Genomic DNA, 12,601 nt, shown 5'->3' on the forward strand with positions numbered 1-12,601 from the left:
ATCCGTGGTAACCAATTACCAGTCTGCTGCCACAGCTGGGACAAGGCAATTAGAAGCCATAAAAACATTATAACTCCCAAGGTCTGGCTGAATCTGCAGTGTCTCAGACCACATCAAACACTGATACATTTGAATTCACAAGCATCTGATCCTAAGAAAGATAATATCCCAGTACCTGGGCCCAACAACGACCTAAGGGGCAAACAACTCCAAAACAAATGACAGATGCAGAAGCCAAAAAACCAGTTCAGTCCTTGGCAGGACTTAGCAAGATGCTTCATAGTCCTTGCATCTAAATTTGAAGCACAGTTCTCTTAAAATTCAGAGATTGTCTGCAATTCCTGCCCATCTCTACCAGGCAAAGTTAAATGGATAGAGAAGGGAAACAGCAAACTTGTATCCATTCACTGGAAAAGCCATGGGAGCGAAGAGCAAGCAGGTAAATACACATCAATAGGATGGCAAAGTTTAGGACTCCTTAACTAGTGAGGCATGAAAGCAGTAACATATGTTTTTCTGCTCCATAAACCCTGGGGACTGCAGGTTTCTCCACGGCAAACAGAGACTTTGCTCACAGATAAGAGTCCTCATAATCGCAGGCAGTCAGACAGGGCTGCTGCTTTCCCACTGCTTGGCAGAGAGAGAGGGAAAGCATGGGAAATAGCCTAGGGGGATAAGAGAGGAAAAAGAAGGAGAGAAAAATCAGGAAACATATTCAGCCACACAGCCTGAACGCTGAAAGCACTGAAAAGAGGAACATGCTTGAGAGCACAGCGCATAAGCAAGGATTAAAAAACCTGTGTCTTTTTGGGTGCTGGGGCTGGAGCATTCATCTTGCAAGGGGCAAAGGTACGGCAGCCAAATCTGGCATTGCCTTACAGCTTTTTCCCTTGTGGCCTCTTGAGCACTTCTTTTCCTTTCCCCTGCATCGAGGTATCTCCCCCACCATACCGAACAAGGCAGGGAGCGGTAAGGCACGGCCGGCGAGGCGGCGGCAGCGGCAGCCGAGGCACGGCCTGGGGTGAGGGTCAGGTCAGGCTGTCCGAGGGGAAACACCCGAGCAGCAGCAGCAACAGCAGCAGCAGCAGCAGCAGCAGCAGCAGCAGCAGCAGCAGCAGCAGCAGCAGCAGCAGCAGCCCAGAGCCCCCGCAGCACCGGCAAGCGGAGCGGGCCAGCAGCGGGCGGAGCCGGGAGCTCCGCGGCGGTTTCAAACCGGCCCGGGCAGCGCGAGCGGCGGGACCGGCGAACGGGGAGCGGCGCGGGGACTGCGCGCGGATTGCGCGGGGATTGCGCGGGGACTGCGCGCGGATTGCGCGGGGATTCTCTTGCAGGCAGCGGCTGGCACGGACAGCTGTTCGCACGTGTGGTGGCTGTCCCGCTGTCCCAGCGGTTGTCCCGCTGTCCCAGCAGTAGTCCCAGCGGCTGTCCCAGCAGTTGTCGCAGAGAGGACGCTGAGGCGCTCCAGCACAGGCAGCAGGGCCAGTTGCCACAGATGCCTCGAGATGAGAGGACCAAGAGGGGACCTCACCTCCAAGTGTCTGCGGGGAGGGTGACAAGAGGATGGAGCCAGGCTCTTCTCGGTGGTGCCATCCACAGGGACAAGAAACTGGTGCACAGAAGCTCCTCCACTTTCCAAAGAAGTTCTTTGCTGTGCAGGTGACCAAGCACTGGAACAGGTTGCCCAGAGAGGTTGTGCAATCTCCCATTGGAGATACTCAAGAACCACCCAGTCCTGTGCAATGTGTCTAGGGTGACCCTGCTTGAGCCACGAGGTTGGACCAGACGACCTACTGGGGTCCCTTCCAACCTGACCTGTTATGATTCCATGATTCTGTGGTTGCAGGCTCTTTCCAGATCTTACAAATACCTTTCCCAGTTCGCTGCAAGAAGAGAGTTGGGGGACAAGTTACATGGGCAACAGGTGTCACATGAGGGACACGGAGGTGGTAATTTCTCAGCCCCTGAGCATGGCCAGCTTCTCCTAAGAATCTTTATAGTGTAGAAAGACAGCAGAAAGAAGTGATGCCCACTTTGCCCATTCCACTGTTTCCAAGGAGTTTGGAGACAAAGGGAAACCCCATGCCAGGACTAAGAGATTCCTTGAACCTGAGCTGAGTCTCTCCAGCATCTGCAGCTCATTAACCTGGAGATTCCTGCCACCACTCTTTAGGGCATCACTTCTTGGCCTTTCCCCTGGGATTTTTTCACAGCATCACACCAACAGAAGCAAAAGAATAAAACCTCCTGGCAAGCTGCTGGTTGATTATCATGAGCTGCACACAGACCTTGCCACTAGCCAGAAAAGGCCAACAAAGAGCATCCCTTAAACCTGCATTTCTATCCAAGAGTCTGCCCATTTCCTAGAGTCTTGATCGTAGTCTAGGATCCCTTTTATTTGACTAACATCTGCCTTCAGTTTCTTTTCAGGAAATTATGAGGCATAACCCAGGAAATTAAAAAAAGATCAAATAAAATAAAGATAGTCTTAACCTCCCTATGATAAAGAATATAATCTATACCCTCTCCCTGGCAGATGATAATGATAATTTATCACTACGACCTTCAGCAGTTTCTTGATATGCCCTGGTCTGGGATTGCAGGGAGTGGTACAGCCCAGGACAAACACGTGCAAGGCATGTCTCATGCTTTGCTTATCTGTTGGCTTCTGAGGTGGAAGAATACAGCCATCAGCAGAAAGAAACAACATGGGCTTAACATGGGAAACAACCAACAGATGTGGATGTAGAAGGGGTGAACAAGGAATTACAGCTCCTGCAACTGCAGGGACAACACTTCTCCATTCCATTTGTTGTAGTACACCTCTAGCAGGCAGTGGCTGTGGCTTGACATGGAGAGATTTCCACCAAGGCTCATGCCCTACCTTTTGGAACATCCCACCACATTTTGAATGGACAAAAATAAATAATCAAACAAATACTGCCAAAATCCTGTATCTATTACACAGGGATTACCCCATCACAGAGGACATGCAGTGGGAGCTGTGCTGGGAATGGGTGGTGTGCCCTGCCCAGCCATAAGTGCCTCAGATGTGGGTACATGCTTTAAGGTAAGATTTTCTCAGACAACCAATCAATTTTGTGGGGTCAACTTGAGAAGCCCTTGAGAAGCCCCCATGGCTAAGAATGAGTGATACAAACATACCCCTACATGTTGAAGCAAGCCTCACTCCAAGGTGAGATCTATTTGACTTGAAACAAAATCCAACATCAGCCATGAGAATTTAGCATACAAAAGGCATCTTAATCCCTGGTTTTATTCCAGAGTGATCACCATAGTAAATAATGCTCTAAAGTTGAAACACATTTTTGCACAAGTCTCAGTTTTCCACTCCGAAAACCCTCCCCCAGGACTGTTTTGAGTCTCTGTTTCCTCAAGGTACCTCTCTCAAGAGTCTCACACGATCAGAGGACTGCAGCACCTCTCCTGTGAAGACAAGTTGAGAGAGTTCAGGCAGTTACTGACTTTAAACTGAAAGAGGGTAGGTTTAGATTAGATATTAGGAAGAAATTCTTCACTATGAGGGTAGTGAGGCACTGGTACATGTTTCTCAGAGAAGTTGTGGCTATTCCATCCCTGGAAGTGTCCAAGGCCAGGTTGGATTGGGCCCTGAGTAACCTGGTGTAGTGGAAGGCGTCCCTGCCCATGGGAGGGGGTTTGGAATGAGATGATCTTAAGTTTCCTTTCAACCCAAACCATTTTATGATTCTGTGTTTGGAACATGTTTGTCCCCAATGTCCAGTCCCCAGGGATGGCTCATTATTCACAACCACTTGCATAAACCTTGTTTAATCATACTTAACATCATTAGAAATTACAGCTGGTTTTTATTCATTTTCAAAGCACTTTGCAGGCTACATAAACAAATGTGTGCCCAGGAAATTATTGGCAAAGTCTCAGAGCATTTACAATGGGTTTTGTACAAATGCTTTCAGCTTCATATGGAAACAGGCAAGAGGAAATCATCATGTTTGTAAAAGGGTCTCAAAGCGCTACAATAGATTTTTCCCTCTCGCCTGCTAGGAGCAAAATCAGTGTTTTGAATAAAGCTGAATAGTTGCTTAAAAAAAAGAAAGAAAGAAAGAAAAAGAAGAGGTGGAGAAAGATTTTTACAAATGCCATGTCTTTGGCTGGACTCAGGCATAATCTAATCCAAGTGTTCTTGGGTACATGGGCATTTTTCCAGCATTGCAGAAATGAGCATGACGAACAGGTATCTTTGGCTCTGTTGGTGCCAGACCCCTCAGCAGAGTCTTTCCTGTTTTTGGCCCTGATCAGCCTTCATATACCTCATATATACACAGCACCTCTTATCTCAGTCTGGGTTCCCACCCCAAAAGGACAGAGTCCTTTGGGGAAGCTGGCACCCTGCCCTTTGGCAATACAGGCAAGCAGAGGCAGAAATCAGCCCCAGAAGGGATCAGGAGCAGCTACCTTTCCTGTGATGGCACAGAGACCTTCCATCCCCCAGCCAGATGCTGGTCCCAGATGGCAGCAGCGAGATGTCCACGTCTGGGTGTCACTTTGCTCGCCCAAAGAGGGAATCAGGAGCATTGCTGAGATTAGACCTCCCCAGGTCAAGCCTGAAAACGGAGACTCAACATGAGCAGTTTGGGGTGAGAGGCTGCTCCCCACACTCCAGCGTGGCCAACAGGAGAAGGGAAGAGTTTTGTTCTCACTGTGCTTGTGGTCATGCAGTGTCACCAGCAGCCATGTGTGCAGTCAGTCTCAGCTAAGCCCTGTGCAGCACATGGGCACAGCCCCAGGCTCTGCCCCTGGGTGGCCCACAGCTTTCTAAGAAGTCGCTCTCCCACCATTGAAAAGCCTGTGGGGAGGCAAAAAGCACTTCCATGCCTCAAAGCCTGCCTGGGCGGGAGGAGGAGGAGGAATAAATCCCTTGGAAAAAAATAAAAAAGAGCTCAGAAAGGAGGGAAATATTTCTTTGAAGATATAAATCCTACTTTGTGCATTTCAGCATGCCCTGGCTTGGGTCCCTCTCTCTGCTCCTGGGAATGCCTAAGCAGCTCTTTGTGCCCTGCTGTTAAGGGGAGATGAGGAGATTGGGACACAGCGTGGGAGACCCTCTCCAGCCCCACCGAGGGCTGTGCATCGCCCCAGCCATCATATCTGGGGGAAGACTTTGTCTCTGAGCCAAGAGGGGAGAAGAAAAGAACTTTCCAGATTTCATACCTCTGCTCAGCAGCTCTGCAGAGTGCTATTCAGTCTGGACAAAGGACAGGGGCCCTGGACAGCCACTGTGCTGAAGACCCCAGCCCTGGCCTTCCCCCAGGCTGTGGGTGTTAAAGTTCAAGCCTTGGAGCAAAACACCCTGCAAGGAGGAGAGGAAAAAGGAGGAAAGGATGCTTTCCATTCACCAGACAGAAGTTTATCCATTTAATTATTGACAGTTTCCAAATGCATGAGGGCTAGCCAGCTTTTGCACCATAAGAATGTGGTGCTGCTGTTCTCAGAGAAAAATCCTTTTCAGCTAATTAAACACTACCACAATTCCACATAATCCGACTCAGAAAATTCTGAACTAATTTCAGAGCAACAGGATATTCTGACATACAAATCCCCTGATCTAACCTCCAGCTACAGATGCAGTGGAGCCATCACCCAGAGCCTCAGTTTCCCAGTTCAGGGTTGTGCCAGCAGTGCCACAAGATCAGCAGGTGAGGATTGTATGGCTCATTTGATTTTCATTCATCTGCTGGTGTGAGACATGGAGTTTGCTTAGCAAAACAAGAAGATTGGCACAGATGGGCAGAGCCTTGATAGACCTCTTCAGGGCCAAGGACACACAGCACAGTCAGATCTGTTGGATCAGCACTCAGCAGCACTCACATTGCAGCATCCTGGAGGAAACAAGTGATTTCTTTAGCTGAGAGCATGGGGTGGGTGTTTTCATTCTTCCCTTGGTATTCTTGGAGGACTGGTTAGAATCGTAGAATCATTAGGACTGAAAAGCCCTCTAACACCAAGTTCAACCATTAACCAGACACTGTCAAGCCTACCAACTAAATCATGTTCCCAAATACCACATATACACATCTTTTCCAGGTGGCTTCACCACTTTCCTGGCCAATCTGTTCCAATGCTTGAGCACCCTTTCAGTGAAGAAATTTTTCCTTTTATCTAATCTAAACCTCCCATGGTGCAACTTGAGGCCATTTTCTCTCATCTTGTTATCTAGGAGAAGAGACAGACGCCTACCTGGCTACCTAGCTTCCTTTCAGGTGGTTGTAGAGAGTATTAAGGTGCCCCCTCAGTCTCCTTCTCTTGAGGTTAAACATTCTCAGCTGCTCCTCATCAGACTCATCTCCATGTCCTCTGTGTTTGAGTGGTCCCCCTGATCCCTCAGAACAGCCAGCAAAGAGAAATGGGCACAACTCAGCTCATGCAAGGGCAAATGTCTAAATAGGCCAGATGAATGGCCCCACACAAATCCAGAGTGTCAGAGCATGAGCCCAGCCCAAAACTAAAGGCCATTCATCATTTAAACCCAGCAAGCCCTGCCAGTTCACCTTCAAGGAAATTCTGCACCCTGGCATGGAGAGGACAAGGCCACAACTGCCAGGGGGTTGTCATCCTGTTTTTGTACAAAAGGACAGCCACAGAAATTCTGCATGTGGGGTGACATGAAGCACTCACAGGGACCACAGGTGGGCCCATGGGGAGAACCACATGTAAGGCATCCACAGGCTGATTGAGGGCACTAGTACTTAACCCTACAGTGCCTCATTCTCACAGAAGGGCCAAAAACTCACCCCCCCCATTCCCCCAAACAGCATTCACCATGAATTGCAAAGGAATATAGAACAGGCCCAGCCTAGTAGCAGGTTGCCAACTGGCAGCAGGGAGGGAAGGAAGAGGTCACAGCAGCAAAGCAGTAAGATGAAGGCTGGAAAATCTGAGGGATGGAGAAGATAAAAGGGTTGGCGTCATTCACCTTCATTTCTTGCAAGGATTGGGTTGTGCTCAACGAAAAACTTCTTAAAAGCTTTGCAGGGAAAGAGAGCACTTAGGACAGAGGCACCATGACCCCACAGAACCTTTCTGACGGCTTTGAGGCATGAATCAATTAAAACAATCACAGAGCAAAGGTTAATCAGTAGCAAGTACATCTTAAGAAATAAGCAGTCTTTTTAAAAGCAACTTTTTTTTGCCAATTCCCCCCTCCCCGTTTTCTAAAGTGTCTTTCATTTTTCCAACTCTGGAGACCTTCCAAAGTAAGGTCAGTGATTAAGAGCAGCTGCCGAAAGGACCAGACGGAGTCGGTGGCGGCAGCCGGGGCTGCCGGAGCAGGGAGGACCGGACCCGTAATTGTCACCGAGGCTCAGTGCTGTAAAAGTGTCCCAGGGATTGAAAACCTTCCAGCCTAATTGGAGCAGATGGAAGCTGAAGAAACAAGGAATTGCTCACAGTTGCATTGGAGAAGAGAGGAAACGAAGCAGGAGAGTAAGGCAGGGGCTGACTCTAAAGTATTTCTGCACAAGCAGTGAGACTCCAGCCTGAGACTGCAGCGGGCTGACAGCGATGTTCAAGCTGCTCCTGGCCCGTGTCCTGCTTGCAGATATGTGCTTCTTTCTTCTCGCACCCAACACCGAACCTGACGTCAAAACAGCCCTCCCAGGCAGCAGCCAGAGCCTCATTCACACATGTACTCATTGCCTCAGCCCTGCCCTCTTTCCCTGCCCGCTGCTATTCCCGTGCTCCCTGCTGCTATTATAGCACACCACCATCACAGCTAACCTCTTACCCTGTCACCTTTCCTTGCAAGTGTTGATGAAAGAAAAGAACTGGCACACTCTGGTGGCCCCAAGAGCTTCTCTTGGCACTAGACCTGCAGAGGATGAGTCCCAGGATAGGGTTTCTCACCTCTCTCTTGCTGTGGCATCATGTGCACTCACATAGGTTACAACTGCCCAGGCCCCAGAAAGGATCCAGGCCACGAGCATGGAGAGTCCATCCTGACCCTGACAGCAGGTTTTCATCGTGCTTAACTCAACATCTTCCCTGGAGACACCACAAAGACTGGCAACGCAAACAATGACAGGAGAAAAGGATCAATATGAGATCAGACCACATGAATGTTAATAAAATCAATGTATCACAGAATGGCTTGGGTTGAAAGGGACCTTCAAGATTAGCTGGTTCCAACCCTCTGCCCTGGGCAGGGACATCTTACTGTTCAAGCCTCTGAAATATCACTGTTTCTACTTCCCTCCTCTTTTCCTGGAGAGAGCAAGAAATGCAGCAAACACCAATGTCCTTCTGGTGGGGAGAACAACAAGGGAACGAGAGAACAAAGATGCCCTCTGTTTACTGGGATTTTATAAAATGTCAAACCCTCAGCCACCAAAAAGCAGCCAGCTGTGAGTCTTACTTGAATGCTGCTGGGAGAGCAGTGTCCAGCAGATGAAGAACAGGATGAGGATGAGGTGTTGAAGAGAGGGAGCACCTGCAGGCTGGTTGCACAGCTCCTTTGCACCACGTGTCTGTAGCTGGAGCAGAGGGTGCAACATGCAGCCAAGCCTGTGCAGCCTCAGGACTCTTCCTGCCATGAAGGCATGGCCCAGGGTGCATCACAGGTCAGGTCTCCAGGCTGCTCTACCCAAACAGAAAAGCTGCTTTCTTTCCTTTCAGAAAGATCTGTAACACAAAATATCTTCTCCCAACTTTTTATCTGCTATCTGCTCACCTAAAATGTAGCCCAAGGCCCTTGTTTGCTGCACATCACAGAGGTCTCTGGGGCAATTCTACAGGCCAACACATAGCAGGTCACTCCAGGATGAGGCACAGAGCTCTTCCTGAAAGATATCCTGAGACATGGAGTCAGGTTTGGACCAAAGCCAGGCTGTTGCTGCACATGTGCATGATGTTGCAGCCTACAGGGCATGACCACTGCAGAGCTCCCTGCAGTCAGTCCCCCGTGCAAAGCCACCGAGCAGGGCTTTGCCAATGGGCAGGAACTGCTCCACACTGAGCACTTGTGTCTCAGCTGGTAAGTGGCAGCTTCTGAAGGTGTCTACACACAACCAGAAAGGTTTGCCTGAAGGAGGGCCTCTGGGTTTGCAAAGAAAAGAAGGTCAGAACTGTCAAAGGGCCACAAACTTCTGGAAAAAAAAACCAAACCAACTTTCTCTTTTATTTTAGCTGATACTTTATCACACTAAGTGGAACTGTGTGGTAACAACTTGCACGGAAGTACATGGTGAGCTGCAGGCATTCTCACAGCAAAGCTGACACAACTAAATTTAAAGAACTGTGTTTCCATCACCAGAAATGATACATAAAGACCCCGTTTGCTCACCTTCTTGGTCCAATGTCATGGCATAAGGAAGCCCCAGGACTGGCAGTGAGAACAAGCTTTGTGTTTGCAAAGATTTCAAATTGCCTTGAAAATCTTGCACATCTTTTAGACATTTCAATAGTAAAGTTATAAAGGAAGTGACAGCTTTGTCTCCTTTCACATTCAGAAAAATTTTTAATTAAAATCCAGATGGTCTCATGGTACATTATGCCTTTTCTTGTTGTTAAATGCGGCTTAAAATCTTTAAGCACCTGTAGGAAATTATTTCTGCTCTCTCTTGTCCTTCCACCTTTTATCATCTCTCAGGACTTATTAGGGGAGATGCTACGTTGTGAGGTCAGGATTCCCAGAGAAAGTGTAGAAGTGAAGAGAAGGTGATGTTCGCCATGGGCTGGACCTCCAGCTAATCAAAGTTTGCACTTTGCAACTTAAAGTTGTCCCAGTGTCGGTCCCCAGGTACACACCTGCTGAATGCCTGATGCTGAATTAAAATTCACTCTTTCCTAGAAGTGAAAACTCTCCTGTTTCATTGCTAATTGTGGTTATGCCTACAAATAACGTGGAAGCGTTCAGACAACAACAGCAGCCTAAAGCCAGGGTCAAATCCTGTTTCAGCTGCAAGCCGAGCTGCTCTCCAAACACTTGCCCATCACAGCTCTCAGGGTGACTGCAGCATCAGGGCAGATGGTGGATTGGAGTGTTGTTTCCAGCCTTTCTAACCAATCGTGGTTATTCACAGCTGTTCCCAGATGTTACCCTTTCACGGGTTATTTGTTCCTGAGTCAACCTCCCCGTTCACACGCTAGGCAAGCTCAGGGGAAGAAAGAGAGAGGCTCCTTTCTCCCTTTTACTATGGAAACAGCCCTTTATCCCAAGGATTGCACACACTCAGCCGCCGTTTCCCTCCCACCACTGCCCCAGCCACAGCGACCCCATGAGCCGCCCGCCGCTCCGCCTCATCCCGGCTCCCGTTTATCCGCTCAACAGGTCACAGCAACTCATCCCGCACGGACCCCGGGTGAGGAAGGGCTGCTGAGCACCTCCTCCTCCCCAGCAAACGACCAGCAAGCCCCCGGCTCACAATTCATCCCCTTCCCTCCCGTTTTGCTATCGTCTCTCCCAGTCCTCCGTCTCTCCGGGCTTCGCTTCTCTCCAGCCCAGGCAGAGCCGGGTCAATCGCCCGCTGTCGCATCCCAGCCTACACACTCAAAAAATCCACGGATAACAAAGGAAAGAGTGAAAAAAATCTGGCCACCTCGGTGCTAACTTTGGAGGCAAGCAGGGAGGAGCAGGCAGGGGTGAAGTCCAGCAGGCAGGAGCATCTTGGAGAGGCAGGAGGGAGGAGTAACTCACCGCGCCGCCACGCACATGGAGGGGCTGTTCGTGCTCTCCGTGCACTTGGGCTGCCGTGCCCCCGGCTTGTGACACTCCGGGACGCCAATGGTGGCACCGCTCTGTGACACCCGCTATTAGAGAGGCTGCGGGAGCCGTCCCTCCCACGGGAGGAGGGGCCAGGAGAGGCTTAATAAATTCAGTCCCAAAGGCTAGAAAAATTAAAATCTCATCATGGGACGCAGACAGCTGCTCGTGGCATGGCTCTGGGACACAAGCAGGACTTGGGGACGAACCTGGGATTGATTCATTTATCCCTTGCCCACACAGGACAGGTAGGCGTTCGCATCCCACCTTGGCAGAATTAAGCGTCCAAAGAATGGGGTTTGGGGAAATATTCCAAAGGAGATTTGGAAAAGATGTGTCATCGTTGACCCTCAGAATTAAAACTCTTGAACCTCTTCCATGAAAATATTTTCCACTGCTGTAAGCCCCAGGCAGAAATCCACTGCACCAGATTTCTGAGCAACCCCGGATGCAAAACTGCTTATTTTACTTGGGTTTTTGCATGGTTTTGGACTTTAATATCTAAATCCTATTAGAGTTATAACTTCCTTTGAAAGGGGAGAGGGGACAGGTCTGTACAACAAAAGCAGGTTGGATTTTGTAACCTCCAATGCACCCTGGGCTTTCAGAGACGCAAAATCCCATAATAAAGTTTCTCGGGATAGGAAACTGCACAACCTCATGCAGCTCCTCCTCTTCCATAAAAGCTCTTCACTGCATTAGAAGCTAAACAAACATCCATTCCAGCCCTGGGGGACTCTCTGAAACACCACTGGTGCAGTTTTTCCATCCCTATAGTTTCTCACATTGGGATTTTTCTTGTTAGATGCAAAGACAGATCAGGGGGGTCCCTCAAAAGCAAAATCAGCAAACTGCCCTTGGAAACAGAGAGGGCAACAAAAGGCAGAAAGGATAGACCAGCAGTTTTTGTGCAGTTCACATTACAAAGAGAAAGTTTCCATTAGAAGATGAACTGTAGAGGTGACAGCCTGGTTCACTCTAAAACTGAACGATGAGCAGAAGGCATAGAAGAGTTCCACGTAAAACAGCCTTGCTAATCCTTACTTAGCACTTGGCCCTAAAATAACATCACTCTTCCTGTGGAACTGGGAGAGTTTGAATTAAATAAATGCAGGAACCACAAGACATGAAGGTAGAAGCAGCTGGTTCTATTGCTGGTGGTTCTCCAGCTAACACTCAGCTGGCTGGAGTAAAAATGCACGGGACTGTGTGTGAGCCTCTAGAAAAATTAGTCGCTTTATGGTCTAATTCCTGGAAATCTGATAATAGGGCAGGAAAGGGTGAGATTAAGAAGACTGGTGGCACTAATGAGATTTAGGAAGCAGCAGCTTTTCCAGGTACCCTGCAGTTTTAATCTCCTGAGTTGATCCACTGGATTTTTCTCCTCATGTATTTGGGCCATGTTGAGCCCAGCTTCATCACGGGACCACAGTGAGGTCCTGCAGGTCCATGGCCTGGGGAAGCATGGCATGGGGGTGGCCTGGAAGGCTTCAGGAGTAGTAGAGTGCACAGAGAGACAGAGCACTTTGCTCTGCCCTTGAATACTGCAGTAGAGTCAGCAACTCCCCAAAATAAGTTCTGAAGGGCCTTCTTCATCATCCCTATTCAGGCTGCCATTCTCCCAGCTGCTGTCCTCATGGTGTGGATGAACACCAAGGGCTACATGAACATAAAGGGGCAGGGTTGAGCAACATCATCAGCCCAAAAAAAGCTCCTTCAGTGGAGGTAAGAGCCTGAAGAATGAAAAAGCTTATTAAAAACACTACCATAGTCTTACCTCCTAACAAGCAAAAAAAACCCCAAATATATCTGTTCTCTGCACTAAAATACTGCTGTGGTTTTGCTTTC

At 49.0% G+C, this 12,601-nt stretch overlaps 1 protein-coding gene across 3 annotated transcripts in view; it reads right to left on the minus strand.

The window, feature by feature from the left end:
• GDPD4 (glycerophosphodiester phosphodiesterase domain containing 4) overlaps window positions 1–10,779 on the minus strand; it is a 37,654-nt gene extending 26,875 nt beyond the window's left edge. For 2 of the 3 annotated variants that reach the window (XM_014887384.2, XM_014887383.2), the window contains exon 1: window positions 10,688–10,779. The gene's annotated coding sequence lies outside the window, so the exon portion shown is untranslated. Of the gene's footprint in view, window positions 1–10,589 lie in introns of all 3 variants that reach the window. The other variant, XM_088159220.1, reaches the window with a different exon arrangement.
• Window positions 10,780–12,601: the final 1,822 nt, after the last annotated feature.

This window comes from Sturnus vulgaris, chromosome 2 (genome assembly GCF_052056855.1).
Source record: "Sturnus vulgaris isolate bStuVul1 chromosome 2, bStuVul1.hap1, whole genome shotgun sequence".
Taxonomy (NCBI): domain Eukaryota; kingdom Metazoa; phylum Chordata; class Aves; order Passeriformes; family Sturnidae; genus Sturnus; species Sturnus vulgaris.